General features: G+C 37.2%; 1 long non-coding RNA gene across 1 annotated transcript; it reads left to right on the top strand.

The window, feature by feature from the left end:
• The first annotated feature begins 14,091 nt into the window (after nucleotides 1-14,091).
• On the top strand, nucleotides 14,092-16,255 carry LOC117324916. The gene is made up of 2 exons (XR_004532090.1): nucleotides 14,092-14,985; nucleotides 15,119-16,255. It is a non-coding gene; the product is annotated as an uncharacterized LOC117324916 (long non-coding RNA).
• Nucleotides 16,256-18,697: the final 2,442 nt, after the last annotated feature.

Genomic DNA, 18,697 nt, shown 5'->3' with positions numbered 1-18,697 from the left:
TTATATATCTGAAAAGATGTGTCTAAACATCTATAGAAACAGATAAAAAATCCTTATATATCTGAAAAGATGTGTCTAAACATCTATAGAAACAGATAAAAAATCCTTATATATCTGAAAAAATGTGTCTAAACATCTATAGAAACAGATAAAAAATCCTTATATATCTGAAAAGACGTGTCTAAACATCTATAGAAACAGATAAAAAATCCTTATATATCTGAAAAGATGTGTCTAAACATCTATAAAAACAGATAAAAAATCCTTATATATCTGAAAAGATGTGTCTAAACATCTATAGAAACAGATAAAAAATCCTTATATATCTGAAAAGATGTGTCTAAACATCTATAGAAACAGATAAAAAATCCTTATATATCTGAAAAAATGTGTCTTAACATCTATAAAAACAGATAAAAAATCCTTATATATCTGAAAAGATGTGTCTAAACATCTATAGAAACAGATAAAAAATCCTTATATATCTGAAAAGATGTGTCTAAACATCTATAGAAACTGATAAAAAATCCTTATATATCTGAAAAGATGTGTCTAAACATCTATAAAAACAGATAAAAAATCCCAATATAAATTGTATTTGAAAAAACGTATTTTAACAGCTAAAGAAATAGATAAGATATCCGCACATTTCTGAAAAGACGTGTCTTAACAGCTATAGAAACAGATAAAATATCCAAATATATCTGAAAAAATCGTGTCTTAATAGCTATAGATACAGATAAAAAATATCTGAAAAGACGAGTCTTAACAGCTATAGGAACATATGAAATATCACAAGATCTCTGAAAAGACGTGTCAGCTATAGAAACATATACAATTTCCTAATATGTCTGAAATTAAGTGTCTTAACAGCTATAGAAACAAATACACTACAAGAAACTGATACAATTTCCTAATCTATTTGAAAAGACGTGTCTTAAGAGCTATAGAAACACATGAAATATCCAAATATGTCTGAATAGACGTGTCTTACTGTAGGGGAAGGCGATAAAGCCTTAGTATAATATGGTTACTGTAGAGTCAGAGAATACAGCATTTATATAATATGGTTATTGTGTATGGTCCCATACAAGTATATTTCACTGTACGTATGGATACTTTTTGTATGTGATGACGTCGTGATTGGGTAATTTCACTGGCTGGACGAATGTAGTTCATGTGTGATGACATCATGATTGGTATATTTCACTGTCCGTATGGATGTTATTTTTTATGTGATGACGTCCTGATTGGTTTAATTCACTGTCCGTATGGATATTATTTGTATGTGATGACGTCATGATTGGTTAATTTCACTGTCGGTATGGATGTTATTTGTATGTGATGATTTATTCATTACACTGTCCGTATGGATGTTATTAGTGTGTGATGACGTTGTGATTGGTTTATTTCACTGTCTGTACGGACGTTTTTTAAATGTGATGACGTTATGATTGGTTTATTTCACTGTCTGTACGGACGTTATTTATATGTGATGACGTTGTGATTGGTTTATTTCACTGTCTGTACGGACGTCATTTGTATGTGATGACATCATGATTGGTTCATTTCACTGTCTGTTCGGACGTTATTTGTATGTGATGACATCATGATTGGTTTATTTCACTGTCTGTACGGACGTTTTTTGTATGTGATGACATCATGATTGGTTCATTTCACTGTCTGTTCGGACGTTATTTGTATGTGATGACATCATGATTGGTTTATTTCACTGTCTGTTCGGACGTTATTTGTATGTGATGACATCATGATTGGTTCATTTCACTGTCTGTTCGGACGTTATTTGTATGTGATGACGTCGTGTTTGGTTTCTCATTTAATGGAAACAATGAGTTTAGTTTTTAATTTTTTTTTTTTTTTTGCCATTTTGTGGCGACAGTGTGGTGTAGAGACCTGACACCTAAAGAACTGATATAGTGGGCAATTGTAATCATTCTGAGAAACATTCAAAACGTTGTATACATAACATAGCATTATGTTATCATTGTCATTGCTGGGCAAGACTGTAGTATACATTATTATAGTATTGGTTATATTTGATTCACTTTGGTAAGTGGGATAACATGTGATGCTAGAACTTGTCGTACTTCGGTCTGCCTATGACTGTGAAAACCTTTTAATTAATCAGTTGAACGTAAAGAAGAAACACCAGAAACAATTCCTTTGTGCTGTTAAAAGCGTTTCCTAAAATATTTAACCGACCTTAGAATGAGTTACCACGGTAAAGGAATGGGATATATAAGTGCAGGCTTTCTTATACAATTATTAAGGGAATGTTCCCAAGGCCAAAAAATGCAAAAGGCTATTGAACAATGGTTTTGTTTGGTACTGTTGGTTTTGTTTGGTACTGTTGAGGGCCATTCTTTTCTGACACAGAGAATTCAACTCCCGTACACACAAGAGACAGCGACCTCGATACATTACTGAACAGCACTATCCATCACAAGGAGAAACAGCTGGTTTACTTTAATGCTTTGAAAATAATTATAATTTGATTGTCATTTAATATCTATATGTGACAATAAACTATTTTGAAAGTGATATTAACATCCTCTGTAACACATATTTATATTATATGTCTTACATTTGAATACCGAATACGTACCATAGATTACATGCTTTTATTGGACGGGAGTAGATGGTCCCCATCTGTAATCATATGATGATGAGTTAAAACTGTCGATGTAATAGTTGTAGTAAGTAGGCATAGGTATCTTATTTGTGATTCATTAACATATGTGTAACCCAAACACAATAAAATGAATGTGGTGTCAGGTTGTTCCGGGTAGAACCAAATGTGGCACCCATCAGTATGTCCAGCGACGATCGTGTGGCTAGAACAAAGCGGCCCATGTACCTTGTATTTTACGATGGGTATATAACAAAAGGAATGGCGATATTGCTTTTTCAACAATTCGAAACATATCTCTTCCTAGTAATACAATATAATATACTTTTTGTGTCTACTTATATGACGTCATATAGTGCCCGGATACTGGGCTAGCATTGTACCAATGTTATATGAATATATATGGACACGTCTCCGTTGTTAGACAAAGCTCATTTATCCAGGACAAGTCGTATATGGATGGTTCACTGTCTAATATTTGAAAAGTAAAACACGAGAAAGCATTAAGAATTCTTCCACAAGCATTTTAATGGAAATTGATTACCTGCACGTGCATGTAATGTTATCGAATATTATATGCTAATTCAAATATAGTATATCGTCGCCATCGTAGAATGAGCTGATTCCACCAAAACTATGAAACATATTTAATTAATGTATATTTATCGCACTTTCTGGCACTAATAAAATCATGTAAGACGTTTTGATATAAAGAATCTGGACTACCAGGATGTAGACCACGTCGTCACTGACCCTAAATGTCAATCTCCATCCTCATGTATCTTGTTGTCCACCTGCAATGATGTTTAATGCTCTTCTTTCTGATGTCTGTCATCTGCTATGTTGCATCATGTTCTTCTTTATATCTGTTTGCCGCCACGATGTTTCATGTTCTTCTTCTTCGTGATGTCTTTTTGTCCACCCGTCATGATGCTATATTTTCTTCTTCTTCGTGATGTCTTTTTGTCAACCCGACATGATGTTTCATGTTCTTCTTCATGATGTATTTTTGTCCACCCGCCATGATGTTTCATGTTCTTCTTCTTCGTGATGTATTTTTGTCCACCCGCCATGATGTTTCATGTTCTTCTTCTTCGTGATGTCTTTTTGTCCACCCGCCATGATGTTTCATGTTCTTCTTCTTCATGATGTATTTTTGTCCACCCGCCATGATGTTTCATGTTCTTCTTCTTCATGATGTCTTTTTGTCCACCCGCCATGATGTTTCATGTTCTTCTTCTTCATGATGTATTTTTGTCCACCCGCCATGATGTTTCATGTTCTTCTTCTTCATGATGTATTTTTGTCCACCCGTCATGATGTTTCATGTTCTTCTTCTTCGTGATGTCTTTTTGTCCACCCGCCATGATGTTTCATGTTCTTCTTCTTCATGATGTATTTTTGTCCACCCGCCATGATGTTTCATGTTCTTCTTCTTCGTGATGTCTTTTTGTCCACCCGTCATGATGTTTCATGTTCTTCTTCTTCGTGATGTCTTTTTGTCCACCCGCCATGATGTTTCATGTTCTTCTTCTTCATGATGTCTTTTTGTCTACAAACAAACCTGGGTAATATACAACATCCTAATGTCTCTTGTTGTTTACAAACAAACCTGAGTAATATAGAACATCCTAATGTCTGTTGTTGTTTACAAACAAACCTGAGTAATATAGAACATCCTAATGTCTGTTGTTGTTTACAAACAAACCTGAGTAATATAGAACATCCTAATGTCTGTTGTTGTTTACAAACAAAACTGAGTAATATAGAACATCCTAATGTCTGTTGTTGTTTACAAACAAACCTGTATAATATAGAACATCCTAATGTCTGTTGTTGTTGTTTACAAACAAACCTGTATAATATAGAACATCCTAATGTCTGTTGTTGTTTACAAACAAACCTGAGTAATATAGAACATCCTAATGTCTGTTGTTGTTTACAAACAAACCTGAGTAATATAGAACATCCTAATGTCTGTTGTTGTTTGCAAACAAACCTGTATAATACAGAACATCCTAATGTATGTTGTTGTTTACAAACAAACCTGAATAATATAGAACATCTTAATTTCTCTTGTTGTGTTTACAAATTAAACAGAATATGATACAATATAAAATGATCAGAATTCTGATCAGTCAACATCCTTCAGTCAAACAGTGTTAGAAAATGAATATTACTTTGTTTTTAAATGGGGTTGTTTTTTCTTAGAACATTTCAATAGAGCACCTGATATGGCCACATAATATCACGGGAGAAACGTCATCAGCAATGTATATGTATCATTCCTGAGTTATGTAAACATGTTCGGCAATGTGTGTTTTTCATAGTATATTGAACATGTAACAAATTTTCGACTAATGGGTTATCACATTTGTGTGATGGTTACCTGTACAGTTATGGAAAACACACTATTTCTTTACCCTGAACAGCCTTTCATACGAAATGATGAAAGGACAAAATAAAGTTCGTTCTTTGAACAAAGTGAGGTAAGTTTTGTAAATAATTGAGATGTATCACAGGAGAGGATAATTCGTGACAGTATATACAGGACCGGGCCGTGCATACTTATCGGAGGATGGCGATTTATGATGTACGTGTAATACATTTTGGCATGTAATCTCTTTAATGAATGATTCACATTGTAAGTGACGAATATGCACGTCTGTGATGTGGAATGTTTTATTCAATCTTCATTACAGTTATTCATCCTACTCTTTTGCTGTTTAGGCAGCGTTTTATAAACCTGTTGTCGATTTCACTTCTTAAAAAGTGCAGCACATGCGCAATAAAATAATTACCCGTATGTAATGGAAACTGACGTGTTGATGCGGGTGGCTATAACCGTTGCCAACACTATCCGTAATCCCGACAATGACATTCATCACTTGTCAACATCATTATAGCGCATGCCGGAGTTATGCCCCAAAGGCGTTAAGAACAAGTCATCCGGAACGGCAATGGTCAATAGCGCGTGCTACCCTGTACATACTGTGTCTTACCATGATAGGAAAATTTGGGTAGAAGTATGAAGCCTGTAATAATCGTTGATTTATTGGGCCTTGGACGGGTCGTCTTCGCTCATGTGTGTATGCCTGTAGTCCCCGATACTTAATCATTAACGTTACATTCATCAGAGAGATGGGCTATCGTAATGTATTCTTAGTCCACCAATGGAATGTTCTCGTCACTTCCGGTCAACAAAAGATGATCATGTTAGAAATAAATGTACAGACTACACTTTATTAAGCATTCCTGGGTATTAATGAGATATTTTGTGTATTCTGTATCGTGATAATTGATAATTACATGGACTTTGTTGATATACGACATAATCGATGTAATGAGTTTAAGATATGTTGATACGTTTAGAAGACCAAGGTGTTATGACCATGACTTGACTTATGCTCGTTGCGTTTAGAACCATGCTGGCCACACGAATCTCGTACTCGTAAGTTAAGACTAGTTCGATGTTCCTGAATCTTTTTCCAATCTAGCATGGTATTTGCTATTAGTTATTCAGATGTAGTTATGAACTAAATACTGCCGAATGGAAACTCGATATCTGCAATCTGTGATAAACATTTTATGAGTTTAATAATAATATTTTTTCACAAAAATATTACTATTTTCAATCAACTGTTCAGTGTCAGTTTCAATGCTTCTTTGTAGATAAAGCACCAATAGCGTACTGACAGAACATTACAACACAAGGTATAGCTGATCCAAGTTTAACTCGTGTTGTATATGTTGTTCCATTCAGCCTTTGGACCGATCAATATGTTGCTAAAATGCTTCACAGTGACTGACTGCTGGCGTTGACAGGAGCCATCCTGGAGGGTGACACAGGAGACAAACACCTCACACCCATAACCAAGTAATGCTAATATCTCTTCGGGTGTTGTTTCCTCAATCTCGTCCTGGTTTCCTCTCAGCTCCTTCGTGTTGATCGACTTTGACTTGTCCTTTGGCACTATTAGATATCTAAATCCACTCACTTAAACATTATGATATGATATTCTTGAAGATGATCCTTGTATTGTATTTGTCAAAAAATCACTTAAATCATTTTCATCAAAATGTGTTTCGTCATACATATTTTGATGTTTTGTTTTTTTTTTCATTATAAATAGTTGTAATAATCCAAAATTAAAAATTCAAGTTGTCCGTTATTGTATATGTAACCCACACATCGATACCATGTTTGATATTAAAAAAAAACAACAGATTGCATTTTTAAGATATTTCTATCAGGCTAATTACTATTGGTCGATTAACCTCGGTAAATCATTGCTCATATGTTACACCACAGCGACCTTAATTGATTGAATAGTAATTGCTTGGTATTGAAACTCACTGAGAGGCTGGATACAGTTTGATGCAGTTTTATTGTCAACCTTACTGTGAGGCTGGATACAGTTTTATTGTCAACCTTACTGTGAGACTGGATACAGTTTTATTGTCAACCTTACTGTGGGACTGGATACAGTGTTATTGTCAACCTTACTGTGAGGCTGGATACAGTGTTATTGTCAACCTTACTGTGAGACTGGATACAGTTTTACTGTCAACCTTACTGTGAGGCTGGATACAGTGTTATTGTCAACCTTACTGTGAGACTGGATACAGTTTTACTGTCAACCTTACTGTGAGACTGGATACAGTGTTATTGTCAACCTTACTGTGAGACTGGATACAGTGTTATTGTCAACCTTACTGTGAGGCTGGATACAGTGTTATTGTCAACCTTACTGTGAGACTGGATACAGTGTTATTGTCAACCTTACTGTGAGACTGGATACAGTGTTATTGTCAACCTTACTGTGAGACTGGATACAGTGTTATTGTCAACCTTACTGTGAGGCTGGATACAGTGTTATTGTCAACTTTACTGTGAGACTGGATACAGTGTTATTGTCATCCTTACTGTGAGACTGGATACAGTGTTATTGTCAACCTTACTGTGAGACTGGATACAGTGTTATTGTCAACCTTACTGTGAGGCTGGATACAGTTTTATTGACTTCCTTACTGTGAGACTGGATACAGTTTTATTGTCAACCTTACTGTGAGGCTGGATACAGTTTTATTGACTTCCTTACTGTGAGACTGGATACAGTTTTATTGTCAACCTTACTGTGAGGCTGGATACAGTGTTATTGTCAACCTTACTGTTAGACTGGATACAGTGTTATTGTCAACCTTACTGTGAGGCTGGATACAGTGTTATTGTCAACCTTACTGTGAGACTGGATACAGTGTTATTGTCAACCTTACTGTGAGGCTGGATACAGTGTTATTGTCAACCTTACTATGGGACTGGATACAGTGTTATTGTCAACCATACTATGGGACTGGATACAGTGTTATTGTCAACCTTACTGTGAGACTGGATACAGTGTTATTGTCAACCTTACTATGGGACTGGATACAGTTTTATTGTCAACCTTACTGTGAGGCTGGATACAGTGTTATTGTCAACCTTACTGTGAGGCTGGATACAGTGTTATTGTCAACCTTACTGTGAGGCTGGATACAGTGTTATTGTCAACCTTACTGTGAGACTGGATACAGTGTTATTGTCAACCTTACTGTGAGGCTGGATACAGTTTTATTGTCAACCTTACTGTGAGGCTGGATACAGTGTTATTGTCAACCTTACTATGGGACTGGATACAGTGTTATTGTCAACCTTACTGTTAGACTGGATACAGTGTTATTGTCAACCTTACTGTGAGGCTGGATACAGTTTTATTGTCAACCTTACTGTGAGGCTGGATACAGTGTTATTGTCAACCTTACTGTGAGACTGGATACAGTGTTATTGTCAACCTTACTGTGAGGCTGGATACAGTTTTATTGTCAACCTTACTGTGAGGCTGGATACAGTGTTATTGTCAACCTTACTGTGAGGCTGGATACAGTGTTATTGTCAACCTTACTGTGAGGCTGGATACAGTGTTATTGTCAACTTTCTGTGAGGCTGGATACAGTGTTATTGTCAACCTTACTGTGAGGACTGGAGACAGTGTTATTGTCAACCTTACTGTGAGACTGGATACAGTTTTATTGTCAACCTTTACTGTGAGGCTGGATACAGTGTTATTGTCAACCTTACTGTGAGGCTGGATACAGTGTTTATTGTCAACCTTACTTGGAGGCTGGATACAGTGTTATTGTCAACCTTACTGTGAGGCTGGATACAGTGTTATTGTCAACCTTACTGTGAGGCTGGATACAGTGTTATTGTCAACCTTACTGTTAGACTGGATACAGTTTTATTGTCAACCTTACTGTGGGACTGGATACAGTGTTATTGTCAACCTTACTATGGGACTGGATACAGTGTTATTGTCAACCTTACTGTGAGGCTGGATACAGTGTTATTGTCAACCTTACTGTGGGACTGGATACAGTGTTATTGTCAACCTTACTGTGAGGCTGGATACAGTGTTATTGTCAACCTTACTGTGAGGCTGGATACAGTGTTATTGTCAACCTTACTGTGAGACTGGATACAGTGTTATTGTCAACCTTACTGTGAGGCTGGATACAGTTTTATTGTCAACCTTACTGTGAGGCTGGATACAGTGTTATTGTCAACCTTACTATGGGACTGGATACAGTGTTATTGTCAACCTTACTGTGAGACTGGATACAGTGTTATTGTCAACCTTACTGTGAGACTGGATACAGTGTTATTGTCACCTTACTGTGAGGCTGGATACAGTGTTATTGTCAACCTTACTGTGATGCTGGATACAGTGTTATTGTCAACCTTACTGTGAGGCTGGATACAGTGTTATTGTCAACCTTACTGTGAGGCTGGATACAGTTTTATTGTCAACCTTACTGTGAGGCTGGATACAGTGTTATTGTCAACCTTACTGTGAGACTGGATACAGTGTTATTGTCAACCTTACTGTGAGGCTGGATACAGTGTTATTGTCAACCTTACTGTTAGACTGGATACAGTTTTATTGTCAACCTTACTGTGAGGCTGGATACAGTGTTATTGTCAACCTTACTGTGAGGCTGGATACAGTGTTATTGTCAACCTTACTGTGAGGCTGGATACAGTGTTATTGTCAACTTTACTGTGAGGCTGGATACAGTGTTATTGTCAACCTTACTGTGAGGCTGGATACAGTTTTATTGTCAACCTAACTGTGAGGCTGGATACAGTGTTATTGTCAACCTTACTGTTAGACTGGATACAGTGTTATTGTCAACCTTACTGTTAGACTGGATACAGTTTTATTGTCACCCTTACTGTGAGGCTGGATACAGTTTTATTGTCAACCTTACTGTGAGGCTGGATACAGTGTTATTGTCAACCTTACTGTTAGACTGGATACAGTTTTATTGTCAACCTTACTGTGAGGCTGGATACAGTTTTATTGTCAACCTTACTGTGAGGCTGGATACAGTGTTATTGTCAACCTTACTGTGAGGCTGGATACAGTGTTATTGTCAACTTACTGTGAGGCTGGATACAGTGTTATTGTCAACCTTACTGTGAGGCTGGATACAGTTTTATTGTCAACCTAACTGTGAGGCTGGATACAGTTTTATTGTCAACCTTACTGTGAGGCTGGATACAGTTTGATACAGTTTTATTGTCAACTTTACTGTTAGACTGGATACAGTTTTATTGTCAACCTTACTGTGAGGCTGGATACAGTTTTATTGTCAACCTTACTGTGAGGCTGGATACAGTGTTATTGTCAACCTTACTGTGAGGCTGGATACAGTGTTATTGTCAACCTTACTGTTAGACTGGATACAGTGTTATTGTCAACCTTACTGTTAGACTGGATACAGTGTTATTGTCAACCCTACTGTGAGACTGGATACAGTATTATTGTCAACCTTACTGTGAGGCTGGATACAGTGTTATTGTCAACCTTACTGGTAGACTGGATACAGTGTTATTGTCAACCTTACTGTGAGGCTGGATACAGTTTTATTGTCAACCTTACTGTTAGACTGGAAACAGTGTAATTGTCAACCTTACTGTTAGACTGGATACAGTTTTATTGTCAACCTTACTGTGAGACTGGATACAGTTTTATTGTCAACCTTACTATGGGACTGGATACAGTGTTATTGTCAACCTTACTATGAGACTGGATACAGTTTTATTGTCAACCTTACTGTTAGACTGGAAACAGTGTTATTGTCAACCTTACTGTGAGACTGGAAACAGTGTTATTGTCAACCTTACTGTGAGACTGGATACAGTATTATTGTCAACCTTACTGTTAGACTGGATACAGTGTTATTGTCAACCCTACTGTGAGGCTGGATACAGTGTTATTGTCAACCTTACTATGGGACTGGATACAGTGTTATTGTCAACCTTACTGTGAGACTGGATACAGTGTTATTGTCAACCTTACTATGGGACTGGATACAGTTTTATTGTCAACCTTACTGTGAGGCTGGATACAGTGTTATTGTCAACCTTACTGTGAGGCTGGATACAGTGTTATTGTCAACCTTACTGTGTCGCTGGATACAGTGTTATTGTCAACCTTACTGTGAGACTGGATACAGTGTTATTGTCAACCTTACTGTGAGGCTGGATACAGTTTTATTGTCAACCTTACTGTGAGGCTGGATACAGTGTTATTGTTAACTTTACTGTGAGGCTGGATACAGTTTTATTGTCAACCTTACTGTGAGGCTGGATACAGTGTTATTGCAACCTTACTGTGAGACTGGATACAGTGTTATTGTCAACCTTACTGTGAGGCTGGATACAGTGTTATTGTCAACCTTACTGTGAGGCTGAATACAGTTTTATTGTCAACCTTACTGTGAGACTGGATACAGTTTTATTGTCAACCTTACTGTGAGGCTGGATACAGTTTTATTGTCAACCTTACTGTGAAACTGGATACAGTTTTATTGTCAACCTTACTATGGGACTGGATACAGTGTTATTGTCAACCTTACTATGGGACTGGATACAGTTATATTGTCAACCTTACTGTAAGACTGGATACAGTTTTATTGCAACCTTACTGTGAGGCTGGATACAGTGTTATTGTCAACCTTACTGTTAGACTGGATACAGTGTTATTGCAACCTTACTGTGAGACTGGATACAGTGTTATTGTTAACTTTACTGTGAGGCTGGATACAGTGTTATTGCAACCTTACTGTGAGGCTGGATACAGTGTTATTGTTAACTTTACTGTGAGGCTGGATACAGTGTTATTGCAACCTTACTGTGAGACTGGATACAGTGTTATTGTTAACTTTACTGTGAGGCTGGATACAGTGTTATTGTCAACCTTACTGTGAGGCTGGATACAGTGTTATTGTCAACCTTACTATGGGACTGGATACAGTGTTATTGTCAACCTTACTGTGAGACTGGATACAGTGTTATTGTCAACCTTACTATGGGACTGGATACAGTTTTATTGTCAACCTTACTGTGAGGCTGGATACAGTGTTATTGTCAACCTTACTGTGAGGCTGGATACAGTGTTATTGTCAACCTTACTGTGTCGCTGGATACAGTGTTATTGTCAACCTTACTGTGAGACTGGATACAGTGTTATTGTCAACCTTACTGTGAGGCTGGATACAGTTTTATTGTCAACCTTACTGTGAGGCTGGATACAGTGTTATTGTTAACTTTACTGTGAGGCTGGATACAGTTTTATTGTCAACCTTACTGTGAGGCTGGATACAGTGTTATTGCAACCTTACTGTGAGACTGGATACAGTGTTATTGTCAACCTTACTGTGAGGCTGGATACAGTGTTATTGTCAACCTTACTGTGAGGCTGAATACAGTTTTATTGTCAACCTTACTGTGAGACTGGATACAGTTTTATTGTCAACCTTACTGTGAGGCTGGATACAGTTTTATTGTCAACCTTACTGTGAAACTGGATACAGTTTTATTGTCAACCTTACTATGGGACTGGATACAGTGTTATTGTCAACCTTACTATGGGACTGGATACAGTTATATTGTCAACCTTACTGTAAGACTGGATACAGTTTTATTGCAACCTTACTGTGAGGCTGGATACAGTGTTATTGTCAACCTTACTGTTAGACTGGATACAGTGTTATTGCAACCTTACTGTGAGACTGGATACAGTGTTATTGTTAACTTTACTGTGAGGCTGGATACAGTGTTATTGCAACCTTACTGTGAGGCTGGATACAGTGTTATTGTTAACTTTACTGTGAGGCTGGATACAGTGTTATTGCAACCTTACTGTGAGACTGGATACAGTGTTATTGTTAACTTTACTGTGAGGCTGGATACAGTGTTATTGTCAACCTTACTGTGAGGCTGGATACAGTGTTATTGTCAACCTTACTGTGAGACTGGATACAGTGTTATTGTCAACCTTACTGTGAGGCTGGATACAGTGTTATTGTCAACCTTACTGTGAGACTGGATACAGTTTTATTGTCAACCTTACTGTGAGACTGGATACAGTTTTATTGTCAACCTTACTGTAAGGCTTGATAGCTTCAGTTTCATTGTCATCCTTACTGTGAGGTTGGATACAATTTTATTGTCAACCTTACTGTACATTTTCCTTCATGATTTGCAAACATAACCTTAAAATTAAATCTTACACTTGACGGCTGGTCGTCCCCTGGCCGTCCCCTGGCCGTCCCCTGGTCGTGCCCTGGTCGTCCTCTGGTCGTCCTCTGGTCGTCCTCTGGTCTTCCATTGGTCGTCCTCTGGTTGTGCGTTAGTCGTCCATTGGTCATCCTCTGGTCGTCCTCTGGTCGTCCCCTCGTCGTCCTTTAGTCGTCCTCTTGTCGTCCCCTCGTCGTCCCTCGGTCGTCCTTTAGTCGTCCCCTCGTCGTCCCCTTGTCGTCCTTTAATCGTCCTCTGGTCGTCCCGTCGCCGTCACTCGGTCGTCCTTTAGTCGTCCTCTGGTCGTCCTCTAGTCGTCCCCTTGTCGTCCTTCGGTCGTCTTCTGGTGGTCCCTTGTTCGTTCCTTGGTCGTCCTCTGGTCGTCCCTTGTCGTCCTTTAGTCGTCACCTGGTCGTCCTTTAGTCGTTCCCTGGTCGTCCTTTAGTCGTCCCCTTGTCGTCCTTTAGTCGTCCTCTGGTCGTCACCTGGTCGTCCCTTGGTCGCTCACTGTCACATTGATGACGCTGTTTCGTTTTAATATGTTTAATTGTTGTATGATAATCACAATGCGATGCTTCTTTATTCCAGCGCCAGTGAAAGGCATATAAAGATGATTAAAAAGCATTATTCCAGCAAGGGGGAAATTGATTTTTGCCTCTCTTAGTCTTACACATAATTAACACAACATCTTATAGCAATCATTTTCAAATTGGAATTCTTAATGATTTATGATTTTTGCTGGCATGAAATCCTCTTTTAATCTATTAATTATTGATGGAATAATAACTTACAAAAAATAAAGTTCGTGTGTGTTTTTATTTTTGAAATTCTGGAATACTTCACAGATATAAATTTACTTTAACAATATAAAGTCAACATTCCTGTAAGTACAATGTAGCAATACTGCTAAAACAATATAATATCAAAATCTTGTATATCATAATTCATCAAAATGACAATGTAACAGTACTAAACAAATTATAATAGCTCTGCCTGTGATATATATATAATATACCTATAACATATAATATACAAGATTATAATATCAACCATAATTTAAGTATTCAACATTGGCGATACAATACTATATTATCAAAAGCACTTTATACTGGATCATAATAACACTAAGCAGTTATGCCAGTACAGGAAAGATACAAGAAGCTCAGGACAGCGATATATACAGAAAATGTACATCAGACGCAGGTCAAATCCTCATCAACCAAGGATACAAGTACCACCGGACAACCAAGGATATAAAGTATCACCGGACAACCAATGATATAAAGTACCACCCGACAACCAAGGATATAAATATCACCCGACAACCAAGGAAATAAATATCACCGGACAACCAAGGATATAAATATCACCCGACAACCAAGGATATAAAGTACCACCCGACAACCAAGGATATAAAGTACCACCTGACAACCAAGGATATAAAGTACCACCTGACAACCAAGGATATAAAGTACCACTCGACAACCAAGGATATAAAGTACCACTCGACAACCAAGGATATAAAGTACCACCCGACAACCAAGGATATAAAGTACCACCCGACAACCAAGTATATAAATATCACCCGACAACCAAGGATATAAATTAGCACCCGACAACCAGGGATATAAAGTATCACCCGACAACCAAGGATATAAATATCACCCGACAACCAAGGATATAAATATCACCCGACAACCAAGGATATAAAGTATCACCCGACAACCAAGGATATAAATATCACCCGACAACCAAGGATATAAAAATTACCGGACAACCAAGGATATAAAGTATCACCGGACAACCAAGGATATAAATATCACTGGACAACCAAGGATATAAAGTATCACCCGACAACCAAGGATATAAATATCACCCGACAACCAAGGATATAAAGTATCACCCGACAACCAAGGATATAAAGTACCACCCGACAACCAAGGATATAAATATCACCCGACAACCAAGGATATAAAGTACCACCCGACAACCAAGGATATAAAGTACCACCGGACAACCAAGGATATAAAGTATCACCCGACAACCAAGGATATAAATATCACCGGACAACCAAGGATATAAAGTACCACCCGACAACCAAGGATATAAAGTACCACCCGACAACCAAGGATATAAAGTACCACCCGACAACCAAGGATATAAATATCACCCGACAACCAAGGATATAAATATCACTGGACAACCAAGGATATAAATATCACCCGACAACCAAGTATATAAAGTACCACCCGACAACCAAGGATATAAAGTACCACCGGACAACCAAGGATATAAAGTACCACCCGACAACCAAGGATATAAATATCACCCGACAACCAAGGATATAAAGTACCACCCGACAACCAAGGATATAAAGTACCACCCGACAACCAAGGATATAAATATCACCCGACAACCAAGGGTATAAATATCACCGGACAACCAAGGATATAAATATCACCGGACAACCAAGGATATAAAGTACCACCCGACAACCAAGGATATAAATATCACCCGACAACCAAGGATATAAAGTACCACCCGACAACCAAGGATATAAAGTACCACCGGACAACCAAGGATATAAAGTACCACCCAACAACCAAGTATATAAAGTACCATCCGACAACCAAGGATATAAAGTACCACCGGACAACCAAGGATATAAATATCACCCGACAACCAAGGATATAAAGTGCCACCCGACAACCAAGGATATAAAGTATCACCCGACAACCAAGGATATAAATATCACCCGACAACCAAGGATATAAATATCACCCGACAACCAAGGATATAAATACCACCAGACAACCAAGGATATAAAGTACCACCCGACAACCAAGGATATAAAGTATCACCCGACAACCAAGGATATAAAGTACCACCCGACAACCAAGGATATAAAGTACCACCCGACAACCAAGGATATAAAGTACCACCCGACAACCAAGGATATAAAGTACCACCCGACAACCAAGGATATAAAGTACCACCGACAACCAAGGATATAAAGTACCACCGACAACCAAGGATATAAATACCACCCGACAACCAAGGATATAAAGTACCACCCGACAACCAAGGATATAAATACCACCAGACAACCAAGGATATAAATATCACCCGACAACCAAGGATATAAATATCACCCGACAACCAAGGATATAAAGTACCACCCGACAACCAAGGATATAAAGTACCACCCGACAACCAAGGATATAAAGTACCACCCGACAACCAAGGATATAAAGTACCACCCGACAACCAAGGATATAAATATCACCCGACAACCAAGGATATAAAGTACCACCCGACAACCAAGGATATAAAGTACCACCCGACAACCAAGGATATAAAGTACCACCCGACAACCAAGGATATAAAGTATCACCCGACAACCAAGGATATAAAGTACCACCCGACAACCAAGGATATAAAGTACCACCCGACAACCAAAGCTATAAAGTACCACCCGACAACCAAGGATATAAATATCACCGGACAACCAAGGATATAAATATCACCGGACAACCAAGGATATAAAGTATCACCCGACAACCAAGGATACAAATATCACCGGACAACCAAGGATATAAATATCACCGGACAACCAAAGATATAAATATCAGCGGACAACCAAGGATATACAGGACATAAGTCATTCTTCAACAATGATGTATAAAATTGGTACCGACTTTTCCACAAGAATGATTCAGATATATTGTGTTTGTGTATTTAAAACACAAATGATTAAACTTGTGATATAAATTTCTTTCCTTGCATCTTTAATTCAAAACACATTTGATACGTATTAATTGTTTAAGTATATATTATTATATATCCTATTTATGTAACGTACTAGTATTATCAGTTGGTTTTGACACATTTGTTATATAGTTTGTCATACTAAATGCCATGCGTTCAACCTTTTGTTGTCAGCTGTAACATATTGAGATTAGGAGGTCCCATATTAATTTTGTGACATCACTCCATGTCCATCTTTCAAATGCATGTGTAAATATCAGGTCAAATGGGAGAGATAACCCTTATCTTCGTAATGTCCCATGATAAAGATAAAATAATATAAATTTCTTAATAGGCTTAGTGAACTAGTAAAGTCCATATCCATCACGGACACGCTCGCTTATGAGTTTAAATATCAATAAAGTCAGACCATGATATGGTCACAGTCAAACACCTATTGTGTTAATAGAACGCATTGTCATTTATGGCGTAATATTTCAATATGTTTTTTTTCTTTCTATTTTGACCTGTTTGATGACAAGAGGATCGGCATCATACTCGTGCTATGATTCTGTCTTTTACGCGATAACATTTTGTGAATTATTTTTTCTTATGAGCTTATCTTCAGTGTTTGTAACAATGGGGATAGTACAAACCGGATAAGGGATTAAATCATGTATTTCCAATTAGCATTCCTATTGACATCAACCTACCAGAACCGGATATCAAAACTCGATCATTTCTCGGAAATACTTCAAAAGTATGTATTTTTCTGGGGTTTTTAAAATTATTATTTATTTTGACATAGTACAGTATATTATGTAGTTTTTCTACACATCCTTTTTTCCCATAAGGGTTAGCTTTAAAATTTTCCACAAGGAAATAGCACTTCTGTATTTATTATCAAGTAAAAGCAATAAAATATGCCAAACTGAATCAAGATTTTCCTTAATATAATATATTTCAACGCATCAAAAATCTATGTGCTGTCAACCGAGTGTCTGTCGGAGTTTCTGCTTATATACTGTTGTAACCAGGTTATTTTGTGTTCATTCACGTGCTTATTTTATTTCCTAATTATGCCAGTTTAGGCATGTTTTATAGTAATATTTAGCCCTAAATGATCCCTACCAATTTAAATATATTAATACACAGGAGTGATATTTTACAATGATATAAACACATGCTCTAAACATTATTTGTCAAGTAATTGCATGTAAATGAGTTAGATTACAGTAAGCAATATCTTAACTATACAAACAACATATTACTACTGATCTTGCATTATTTAAGTACGCTTGAGGCAGAACATTGTTAATTATACAAAATTAATATTATATTAAATATCATGTATTATTTAAGTATGTTTGAGGTCGACCATTTTTAGTTATACAAACTGAATATCATGTACAATATCATGTATTATTTTAGCACGTTTAAGGACAAACATCGTTAGTTATACAAAATCAAAATCATAATGAATATCATGTATTGTTTTAAAACGTTTGAGCCCGAACATTGTTAATTACACTAAATTAATATAATGTACCCCATCATGTCTTAATTTAGTACGTTTGAGGCGAACATTTTTCAGTTATACCAAATGAATATCATTTCTAATATCATGTATTATTCTAGTACGTTTGAGGTCGAACATTTTTAGTTAAACAAACTGA

Source organism: Pecten maximus, chromosome 1, assembly GCF_902652985.1.
Source record: "Pecten maximus chromosome 1, xPecMax1.1, whole genome shotgun sequence".
Classification (NCBI taxonomy): Eukaryota; Metazoa; Mollusca; class Bivalvia; order Pectinida; family Pectinidae; genus Pecten; species Pecten maximus.
The sequence above is the reverse complement of the archived record's forward strand: the minus strand, read 5'-3'. Positions and strand labels throughout refer to the sequence as shown.